The sequence below is a fragment of the Pinus tabuliformis genome, chromosome 3_1 (genome assembly GCF_031772625.1).
Source record: "Pinus tabuliformis cultivar Carrire ecotype Pingquan chromosome 3_1, CPIR1, whole genome shotgun sequence".
NCBI classification, from domain to species: domain Eukaryota; kingdom Viridiplantae; phylum Streptophyta; class Pinopsida; order Pinales; family Pinaceae; genus Pinus; species Pinus tabuliformis.
Window position 1 is genome coordinate 30,751,799 of NC_142301.1, and position 10,860 is coordinate 30,762,658.

Here is a 10,860-nt window from a genome sequence, read left to right on the forward strand (position 1 = left end):
CCAAATTTTGCCAAGACATTGTAGCAATGATATATAGTATCTTAGGCTATACCACCAATGAGTATATAGATGAAATCATCTTAGCCTTCATGTCCATTTTCACTCTAGGACAACCTCCTTCTATCATGTATGATTATGCCAAGTTCATAGCTGATAGGATGCATGACCATTTTCCTAGGATGAGTAATGAGAGAGTGTTCAAGTATTCCTCAGTTTTGTACCACCTATTCCTATATTACAAAGCTGACAAGTTCCCATTTTCTCTCCAAAAGCTTGATACTAAAGGTCATCCTAGGTGAGTGATTTTCTGGACTCCTTTGATCCATAAGTATGACTCCCCATATCCCTATACAGACTTCATATGTCTTTTCGTACATCCTATAGTGACAATGTTGATAAGAAACCCTCCTCCAAGAATCAGTTCAGATATTAGGAGGATTCTATAACTTTCAAAACAACACAAAGTGGGATATTGGTACTTGTACCAAAATTACACTAAAATTAGGATATATGGCTATGAGTTAGCCCCATATAAACTACCGAGATACCTCCCAATGAGGTTATTTTCTCTGGAGTACTACAGGAAGATAATCAATTCAGATGAGGTGCATTTTGTTAAAGCCAAAATGAAGGCTCAGCTCAGAATCAAAGATCAACTAGGCCCCTTTCTGTGTAATAGCCGAGAAGCTAGAAAAGAAGCAGAGAAAATCCTTCAGAGACTTAAACTAAAACAGAGCTTCATGTAGAGATATGATCCCTTGGATTTCATCACAATAGAAGACAAAAAAACAAGATGGCTCCCTACATTCACCACCGAATCCCTGAAATAGAAAAATATGCAAATCAATTAGAATGGGTGGAGAATACTTTAGTGGACAGAGATAGCACTGAATTTGCTATTGAAAATACCCTAATTTATCTAGAGAAACAACTTTATGAGGGTTCTTTCCTATAGGTGCTAGGAGGATCTCAGGTCCAAGAAGAATCTCAGGCCCAAGAAGAATCACAAGCACAAGGAGAATCTTAGGAACAAAGTGAATCACATGTAGAAGAAGAATCCCAGGTGCAAGAAGAGTCAGAACAACCAAACCTATTAGAGGAGCTAACTCAAATAGGTGTACCAGAGCCCATCATGAGTACTCCCCCAGCCCTGAAAAATCCTCTAAATGAGGAGAAAAACATCAAAAGAAATAGGGAAGAGGCCGCAACTTCAGGCAGAGCAACCTCACACGCATATGAAGAGACGAGCCTCATTAAAAGGCAAAGGATAAATCCTGTCTCTGAACACGAATTCACAGAAGAAATAGTTGGGGCCACCAACACAGAAAGAGAAGGAAGCAGACATGCCACTCCCTTTAGGGGCAGACTAGAAACTTCCACATCGCACACTCAGATGTTGGAAAGGCAGTAGAGTTTTGAAGTGTCCTCATTCAGGATGCCAACTGACAGAGACCAAGACATTAGAGAAAGTTACAAGGATATAAAAGATAGAAATGAGAGGCTGAAATCCCAAACCTATGCACAGTACTTAAAGATGGCACCAACCAATCAGACAAGGCTTATGTTAGCCTATGATGTGAAAGAAGGAAAAATGAAAATGACATTCATAAAGCGCACTACTTAGCAACCAAGAACAACAACAGACTTCAAAAAGATAGACTTTGAAGTACTGGAAAATGACACTCATCCTATTGACCAGATTAAGCTGCATAAGCAGACAGGGGAGATGATTTACTCCAGCTTGACAGGGAAAGCTATCGTATCCCACCAATTGCAGAATTCCCTGAATAACATATCAGCTCAGTTCCAATTGGAGAAGGCCTCTTCACAGGCCAAAGATACTAGAATCAAGTCCTTAGAGGGCTTAATCATTGAGTTGCGACATGATCCAAAGATGTAAAGGCCACTAAAAAATTGATAACGAAGAAGAATGATGACATAGCTGCTTTGAAGAAGCAACTCAATTTTCCACCATTACATCACCCACAAACAACAAAAGTTCTAGAAACATAAAAAGGACAAGAGGAGTTTATGGACTTGGTCCGAAAGCTAAATGACCAATTGAAAGAAACAGAGAAAGAGTTGGACATTTTAATTTAGTCCAAGCAAAGTGACCTAGCAACAACTTCCACAACTGCCATTCCCATAGTAACAACTGCAGTTCCTTCTACATTGGCAGCATCTTTGGCACCAAGAGCTCCACCTGCCACAACACTACAAGTCATAATTGAGTCTACAATAGCAGGTTCATCTACAGAAAAAAAATTAGAGTTAGTAAAAGCCATGGAGGAAATGTCCATCAAGGCAACAGAGCTCAAAAGGCTAAATGAGAAAGTGGCAAGCTTAGAAACTGAATGTAAGCTTGCCCAAATTTAGCAGAGAGAAGAAACACAGAAAGCCTTAACGGTGGGTGAGAAGATCAAGGTCCTAGAGAAAGACTTAACACTACAAAAGCCACTAGGACATACCAAAGAGATTCTCTGGGCCAATATAATTGACTCTTTCAATGAAATCTGGCCATCAATTCAAGTTATATTTGAGCAAACATAACTGGTAAAGGTAGCTAGTGGAGCTATCCAAAAGGTAACGAAAGAATTGGGTGAAATGCTGAAGGATGCCAATCGACTCATCCACTTCCTGAACATCAAGAACGGATATGAGCTAAATTAGCTTGGTATAGAGGATAGGACTGAAGCCATGCTAGAAGTCAAAAAGGTCATTTCCAAAAGAAACCTCATGGTTAACTTAGAAGAAAAATGCCATAAAATGCAGGTGGCCATTGAGAGGTTTATGGCTAAATTTGAAATTTTGAGGGACAAAGGCCTTTCGAGTCCTATGGTCATTCATGATAAACTCATGACCCAATTGGAGTACACAGACAAACTAAGGAATTTGGCTAAGGAAAAGGCTAGTACTTCGGGTATCAAAGCTTTGCCTACAGGGAAAGTACTATATAACACTTTTAAAAACTTGTTCTTTTTAGAGCATGAGGTGAAACATTGGTTTGTCACCAAGCCCAAATTTGCTAAGTACACAAAAGCAAACGAAATATATAGGAGAATGATAAAGAGAAAGTTACCCGAGGATGAATGGTGGGAAAAAATGACAGATTTACTATAAGTTACCACAGTAAATCTAAAGACAGGCAGATGAGTCAGGTGAAAGACAAATCAGCAGGGTCAAAGAGTAGCAGGATAAAGAATATCAGTGAATGATTAAACATAAAGATGATTCCAGCATACAAATATTAGCCAACTTAAAGGGCTCAAATTCAACTGCAACAACTAGCACTACCACAATAACAGGGACATCATGATGTAATTTTCCATCTGTCCCTACCTTCATGCTTGAAGATATTTTGATTCCTTAGATTAAATCTCATATTGTTATAAGATATTTTGTAATATTTTTTGTATAAATACTTCATATTTCCAAGTATTTAGGGTGGATTCAAAGACATTTCTACAAATTTTTCTCTCAAATCAAAGTCTTATTATATCAAAAAACTTGATTGGCCCGCTGGATCATGAAATAAAGCTCAAATATTTTTCAGGATTCTTGTGTAAAGCGAAAATCAAATAAGTATTCTCTCATGTGTATTATTGTTTTTCCTTATGTTTCTTAATACTCATATGTGTTCTATAAAATCTTAACGTTAAACTAGGAATGATATTTTAGAACTGGCCAAAATGCACTCTATCTATTTACATTCTTAATGTTTTTTGCTAAAATATCTTAGCTAGGGAATTCGTAGATGCTCCGTAGCTCTGTAGTTTTCCTTTTTGGTCTATGTAGCAAAGGATTCTTAATTACCCTTTGTTGATGATCACCCTCTATTCCTCATTTTGATCCCGGTCCAAGGATTCTTAAGTGCCCTTAACCTTGGTTAGAATCATTCCATCCATTAGCCCTTGAAGATTTGGCTTTCCTTTAATGATATAATCCAATTATGCTATCCCTTTATTGACTCCATAGCCCAATGGTTTGAAGAAGCTAACTCTATCCATCTGTTCCTATAATTCCACCACCCAACCAAAATCAAAACCTTATGAACACTAAGAACTAGTGTGAAATCCTCACCCAAACAAAGTTAAATTATAAAGAGAGCGCACTCTCTCGACTTAGGTTGGCTAGAACTTGAGTCTGAAGATTGGTTTGTGGTTACCTTGGATTATTCCTTCTTTTGATAACTTTTAGGGAGAACCTCTGAGTGATAACATGTACAAGTCACCAAATAGTGAAAACCCTAAACCCTAAACATGAAAGCATTTAGAGTTGTTAGAATGCTTGAATATATTAGAGATATACTTAGTCATTTTGTGGATGAACAACAAAGGAAAGTAAATGTTTGGAGCAAAATTAACTAAGTTTGAGAATATAATGAATCAATAAACCTTGACAACTAAATTTGTGGCTATACAAGATCCATTCGACCAAGAAGATGCACCTAAGAGAACATGTAAGAATCAAGATGCTAAAGAATTGATCTTAGCTGTAAGGGAAACTATGGTTACTCTATATATATATATATATATATATATATATATATATATATATATATATATATATATATATATATATATATATATACACACACACACACACAGAGAGAAGGGAATTCATCCTCTCTCTCTAAAATATTGAGAATGAATACAACAATGTTCATAGGCACCTAACTATTACAACAATGCTTGTCACCATCATGTCACTTCTATGAATTAAACCTAGACGTGGGAAATACCACCCATTCTTCCCAAACATATTAGATAACACCAATTATATCTATAAATATATATATGATTATACTTTTTGATAGTTGGCATATTGTTGATAAGTGAATTGTGTTAGGATGCATGATTATTATTGAATATAGAATATTCTAAAGTAAAGAAATAAGAATGTTTCAACAATAAATATGTCAAATTGTTTACAAAAGAGTTAGAATCTTGACTCTAATTGAAATACCAAAATCTTACTTTCAATTAGATATAAGATTGCATGAAAGCAAAAGATGTTCAAAATATAAGGTGTGAATACTTAAAGAATTGGTTAAAGACCATGACACCATTAAGAAACAAATTTTTTTCTTCCACATAAAAGATGAGAACATATTTGAAATGTTCGTCATTAATTAATGACTTCAACTTGATAACTAAGAAAGCCTCCACATTAAGATGGTAGAAAGTAAAAATACTTTTGTTGCTAAGTGTAAGAGTACAATAAATATTCATTAAAAAATATTAGAATATTAATTAGTAATTTTGTCATGTTCAATGTTAGATATAATTCCACTATTGAAGAATATTCCTTCATGTTACATGGCTAATAACATGGAATAGTTCACATTGGTGTTAAAAAGAATAAAATAGCAAAAAAAAATGTCTTTATTAATGATTAGATTAATAAAAAAAATGTATTTATTAATGATTAGATTGAAAAAATCATGTTTAATGTGAGAAATTTGGACAATCCCAAACCATGGAGCAATTACCTTAGCTGTATAGTGAATTAGATGTAGGGAAATATATAATATATTTATTTTTTCCAATATATTTTAAGTATAAATATGAATAAATAATATTAAAATTAAAAAAAAAAAAACAATTTTATAATTATCAATACAATCAATGGTAATAGTTTTTTTTCTAACAATAAAATATTAATAAATAAAAACCAATTTCCAAGAAAATAAATGACCAAGACGAATATGTGGGAGACTTTTATTCTAAAATCAACTTGTGCAAGTACACAAATACACATCTTTTCAAATTACAATATACTACCATCTAAGTAGAATGTGAATGTCATACACATCTATCTTGCATATGTTAATGAGAACATAATAACATAACCATTGCATATGCTAATGAGACGACACTAATGTAACCATCCATGGCCATGCCTATTCAGGGATTAAATTAATTTGTTTATTTATTTTGTTATTCAGTTACCTTATTATGAAATATGGCAACAAAAACATTAAATTGAGAGGTTTCTAAAACATTAAAACAAAGTAACCAGGTAGGTAGTTTACTAATACATAAATTAAAATTACAATATAGCAACATCCAGATATGACAATGCCTTATAAGTAGACTATTTGACTTTAAACTAACTTTATATCAACACATAGTCAGTCTTAGATAAACAGATAATCTTCGACTGCATTTATTATTTCCCATACCTGCCATGCAATAACAATGTAATTAAGCAAAAGAATAGAAATTAACAATGTAATTAAGCAAAAGAATAGAAATTCATGACGTTATTGTGCTATGAACAGAAATGGAAATATATGTGAGTGCAGTTCGTCTACTGAAGTTGCGATTACCTGGTGCTATAAGTTGGTCTACTTAAGGTTACTTAAGGTTCCTTTACCGATGTTGACTTCGTTGTCGCTGCAGGCGTCGCAGGCGTTGTTGCTGTTCACCATGTTGTTGTTGCCGCTGTTGATTTCGTTACCGCTGTTGGTGGTGTTGCCGCTGTTGTCGCCAAGGATGGGATTGCCGTCGATCTGGGTGTTGGGGCCGATGACGTTCTTGTCGCCGCTATTGCACCTGCGGTCGACCATGTTGTTGTTGCCGCCGAAGTTCATATTATTGCCGCTGAGTTTCACCAGATACTACTGCAAGAAAACGCCTTCAGTTCAACTCAATATGATATCTGACCTAATAGAAAATATAAAACAATACCTATGTTACCCCAAATATACAAACAGACCTACAACGGGAGGCCAAAGTCACCAAATATACAACCAGATCTACAACTGGAGGCCAAAGTCTGTAAGCAAGAGGTGAGAAATACAATGGTATAGCCTGCCTTATATAGAAGGAGTCGAACTCCAAACTCGGATTTGAAAACCATCTACACTCCCAGGGTCAAGTTTGCAAACAGCTAGACTGGCAACCAGGGTCAAATTTTGACGTTTTGAGTGCATGTTAGGACCATTTGATTTTTCATGTATTAAATTTACAAGACTGTTTGATGCTCAAGAAAAATTCCCATTCCCACTAATGTTGAGAAAGTCTTATCACGAGAATGACATGATCAATCATGCGAAGTCCAGCGTCACGAGGATGACATAGATCGAGCATCCATATGGTGGACGCCCTATTTACAGATGTATGAAATTATTCGCGCAATTGGGCAGACGAGTTAAATTCTTTGCCCTATTCACAGATGATACTACCCCAATTTATTCGTGCAATGGGGCATACTAGTTATTCTTTTTTAGCCAAAATCTTTCGCGCAATTGGAGAGACCAGTTATTCGTTTTTAGCCAGAATCTTTGGTACTTGGTTCTATGTCAAAAAGATATATTATATTGTATGGAAAAGAAAGTGCAAAAAGATGTCATTTCTTAGAATCGTCACTCTCTTTTCTCTCTCCATCCCAAAAGCGAAGAATACTTACGATTTTTAATAAATTTATGGATAAGGTAACACAATTTTTTTTTGTTATAAGTAGACTTTTGCATTAGGATTTTACTCTAGCATCTACATGATTTTATTCCAGTATCAACTTTAATAAGAATCTTGGCATGTGCTAAGAGATAAAGTGCTAAGAAGAATCTTTGCATGTGTTTAGAGCTAAAGTGAATGTATAATATTTTCAGTACTAATAATATATTTGGTGGTTTTTATGACTAAATTTGATTGACTTTGTATTTTTATGGATCTTGAGAAGCTCCAAATCATAAAGTTATTAGGCTAAATAAAAAGCAATGGATTAAATTATGTCTGATTTACATGTGCTTAGAGCCCTATAAATCAAGCAGACTCTCTTCATGGTTTTTCTAGTGTTTTGATAGAATTATCACTATTAAGAGTTGGTCTTGGGGTTTATTGTAATTTCTTCTTTCTAAATGAAATATTCAATGAACATGACTTCCATGATTAAAGATAATTATGACTTGCTCAAGATAAATCCAAGACTCTCTGTATGTATATACAAAATAAATACCTAACATGTATGTAAGAATCATAGTTATGTTTCTCATAGTGTAAATTTAATTAGCCAAGAATATTTTCCATTATTCCTAAGATAGCTTCATCTATATTTTCATCATCATCATCATATCCTAGTGTGACAAAAAACACCAAAATTGCTTCTCCAGAATGCTTTCGGAAGATAGAACCTTGGAAAGGAAAGATACTTTCAAGAAGAGGGGCTCCTTTTGGGAGGTAGTAAGTAAATAGGTGTTTCACTTGAGTTGTTATTAGGGTTTTAAATATTGTGATCAAGGATTTTCATTGTCCAAGTGTGCAACATCCTAAGAAAGTATTGACATCTAAGAAATAGATGTAGTAGTTATAGGAAAAGTAATTGGAGAATAGTATAGGGAAAATTTTAAGGAGTGGAGTTTAACTTAAAATTTAGATATTTTGGTGAATATTATAGCCCCTAAAATGAAAATGTAAAATGTTTGATCATACTTTCATAAAAATATTTAGATTTATAATTCTTGTATATTATTAGATATAAAATTTTGGTGATATTTAAAGTAAAATAATTTATATTCTAAACTTTGGGCCAATCACTTTTAGAAAAAATGGAAAATTAGGCCAAGTACCAATATTAACCCCTAAAATCTTCCATGGAACAGTCATTGGACATCATTGCTTGGTCACAAGGATTGTCAAGTTTTACACACCCATAGACAATTTCTAGGAAATGGTATGTTGCGGTGACAATAACTTTAGCAAGGTCACAATCCCATGTGTGAATTCAATCACAAGCATTCTACAATTTTCCAAAAGCTACTTGGAATTTCTTTTATGGAATTTCCCTAATAATGTAGTTTTTGAAAAAATCCTACTCAATGCCAATTAGGCTTTGGGCTTTAGGGTTGTGGGAAATGGTTTTAGAAGGAACAACACATTTATTTCTAAAAGCCATAGGGAATACTAGTAATTGTACAACTAATTCAAAGGAATAAATGGGAATAAAAGAACAAGCAAATGTGAATATTTTATATCTTTTGGATATTGGATAGTGTTTGATATTTAAAATTGAGCTCCAAATTTTGGCACTTTCTATAGTTGTAAAATTTAATGGAGCTTCCATAAATAGTAACTTTCTAGATTATAATTTTAAACCCTCACATAATTAGTTGAAACTAATACTATCCTGTGGTTTAGATAGATTCCTCATTCTTATTTATTGTGGCTAAAAAAGTAATCATCACTATTTACTTTTCTAACCATTCTATAGTGATTCTAGTGGAAACCTCATTGGGATTTATTAGTGGTTTCCTGGAGGCTTGGCTAATGACTTTTAAAACTACCATTCATGCTCAACAATCAATGTGTTGGTTCCACAAATGCAAGGTTGTCTTCTAATTGTGAAACTTTACTAACCCTTCAAATATCTTGTAACCCTTTCTTAGCAATGGGTATATGACATTGATTATCCCATAACATTTGTTTTTCAATAATCCATGAATTTACTTGGAACTTGTGAATGGATTTGTATATTGATAGTGCCAACTATTGACATGGTTGTAATGGTGCTTTGGGCCAATGATTAAAAATGATGCATAAAATTATGTAACACAACCTTAATTTATACATGAGATCATCCATGTCACCTTTATTCATGAAAATTTCAATATGATTACAACACATGCAATCTCAAAACATTTCCTAAAAGAAATATTGGAGTCAAAGAAAAGGCTCTATGAAACCCCTTTTCAATCCAAAACAAAATATAAGGAGGCAGGGGATGGGCTCTCCACCACACCAACTTAAGTTCAAATGAATAGATTATAAAATTGAATAAAGGGACAAAGGATGATCTCTTGGTAACCTAAATTCATTACCACCTTCCCCCACAAAAAATATTTAATAATAATTTTAAAAGAAAATCCTCAAAATTTTTAATTCAAATTCTTTTCCTAAAAATATTTTGAACCATAACTAAATATCAACTTTATTTATCTAATTATGAATCCAATTAATATTATTAAAAAAAATATTAAAACTATATATAATCTTAAAAACATTAACCACTAAAAATGTATTTGTTAAAATAGATTCTCAATAAGTTAAAACAAATAAAATCATCAACATGACCACCGAAACAAAAATCGAAACAAAAATCATTCGGCTGAACGCTACACTTTTCCTAATTGATCATGTCATTCTCGTAACGCCAACATTAAGCATATGATAACTATATTTTGTATTTATAAATCCCTATTCCTGTTTCCATGTACACAAGTGGATATGAAGTAACTATGCAAGTTTTGGCATTTTGTTTAGTAAGAAAATTTTATATATATATTTTAAATAAGATATTGGGGTGTGTGGGAAGGATCAACAAAAAAAAAGGCCTGAAGTGGTTTTAGTATTATCTTTTTTACATAGTAGTTATGGCAAAAATGAGTTTTGTGTTCTTTGATAGAAACAACTAGCCAAAGATAAGAGACAAAAGATAGTTGGATGGGGTCTCTTGGGTGCTCCCCTTTTGTTGCAGGATAGAGTTTGAGCTACTTGTGGAGGCTCTTTCTAGCTCCTTCTTGATGCTTGGGGTGCCTTCAACTACAAAATGGACCTTCTTCCACTTCCTCTGATGACCGTATATTGTGGTGAACCACTTCCTCCTGATGACCATATATTGTGGTGAATCACTTCCTCCTTATGACTGTATATTGTGGTGAATCTCTAGTTATGAACCCTAGAGTGGTGGATAGCGTCAGTAAGGCTATTAATCTTTGTTTTCACTACCTTGGTGCCCTCCTCCTAATCATGCATAGCAAGCCCCATGATGGTTTTCATCTACTACCATGTTTCTATGGTTAGCACATAGAGGTTCTCCCCCACTCTCCTGAGGGCAAGATCAGGGATTCAAGCGAAGTTG

At 34.0% G+C, this 10,860-nt stretch overlaps 1 long non-coding RNA gene across 5 annotated transcripts; it reads right to left on the reverse strand.

Moving 5' to 3' along the window:
• Positions 1-2,179: 2,179 nt before the first annotated feature.
• LOC149185609 (uncharacterized) lies at positions 2,180-6,881 on the reverse strand. Of its 5 annotated transcripts, none has more exons than XR_016256057.1 (3): positions 6,721-6,881; positions 6,332-6,625; positions 2,180-2,203 (listed from the first exon to the last, which is right to left on the reverse strand). It is a non-coding gene; the product is annotated as an uncharacterized LOC149185609 (long non-coding RNA). The 5 variants fall into 5 exon arrangements; XR_016256056.1 differs by lacking the exon at positions 2,180-2,203 and adding an exon at positions 6,004-6,184; XR_016256060.1 differs by lacking the exon at positions 2,180-2,203 and adding an exon at positions 6,004-6,184 and having other exon boundaries at positions 6,332-6,622; positions 6,721-6,835.
• Positions 6,882-10,860: the final 3,979 nt, after the last annotated feature.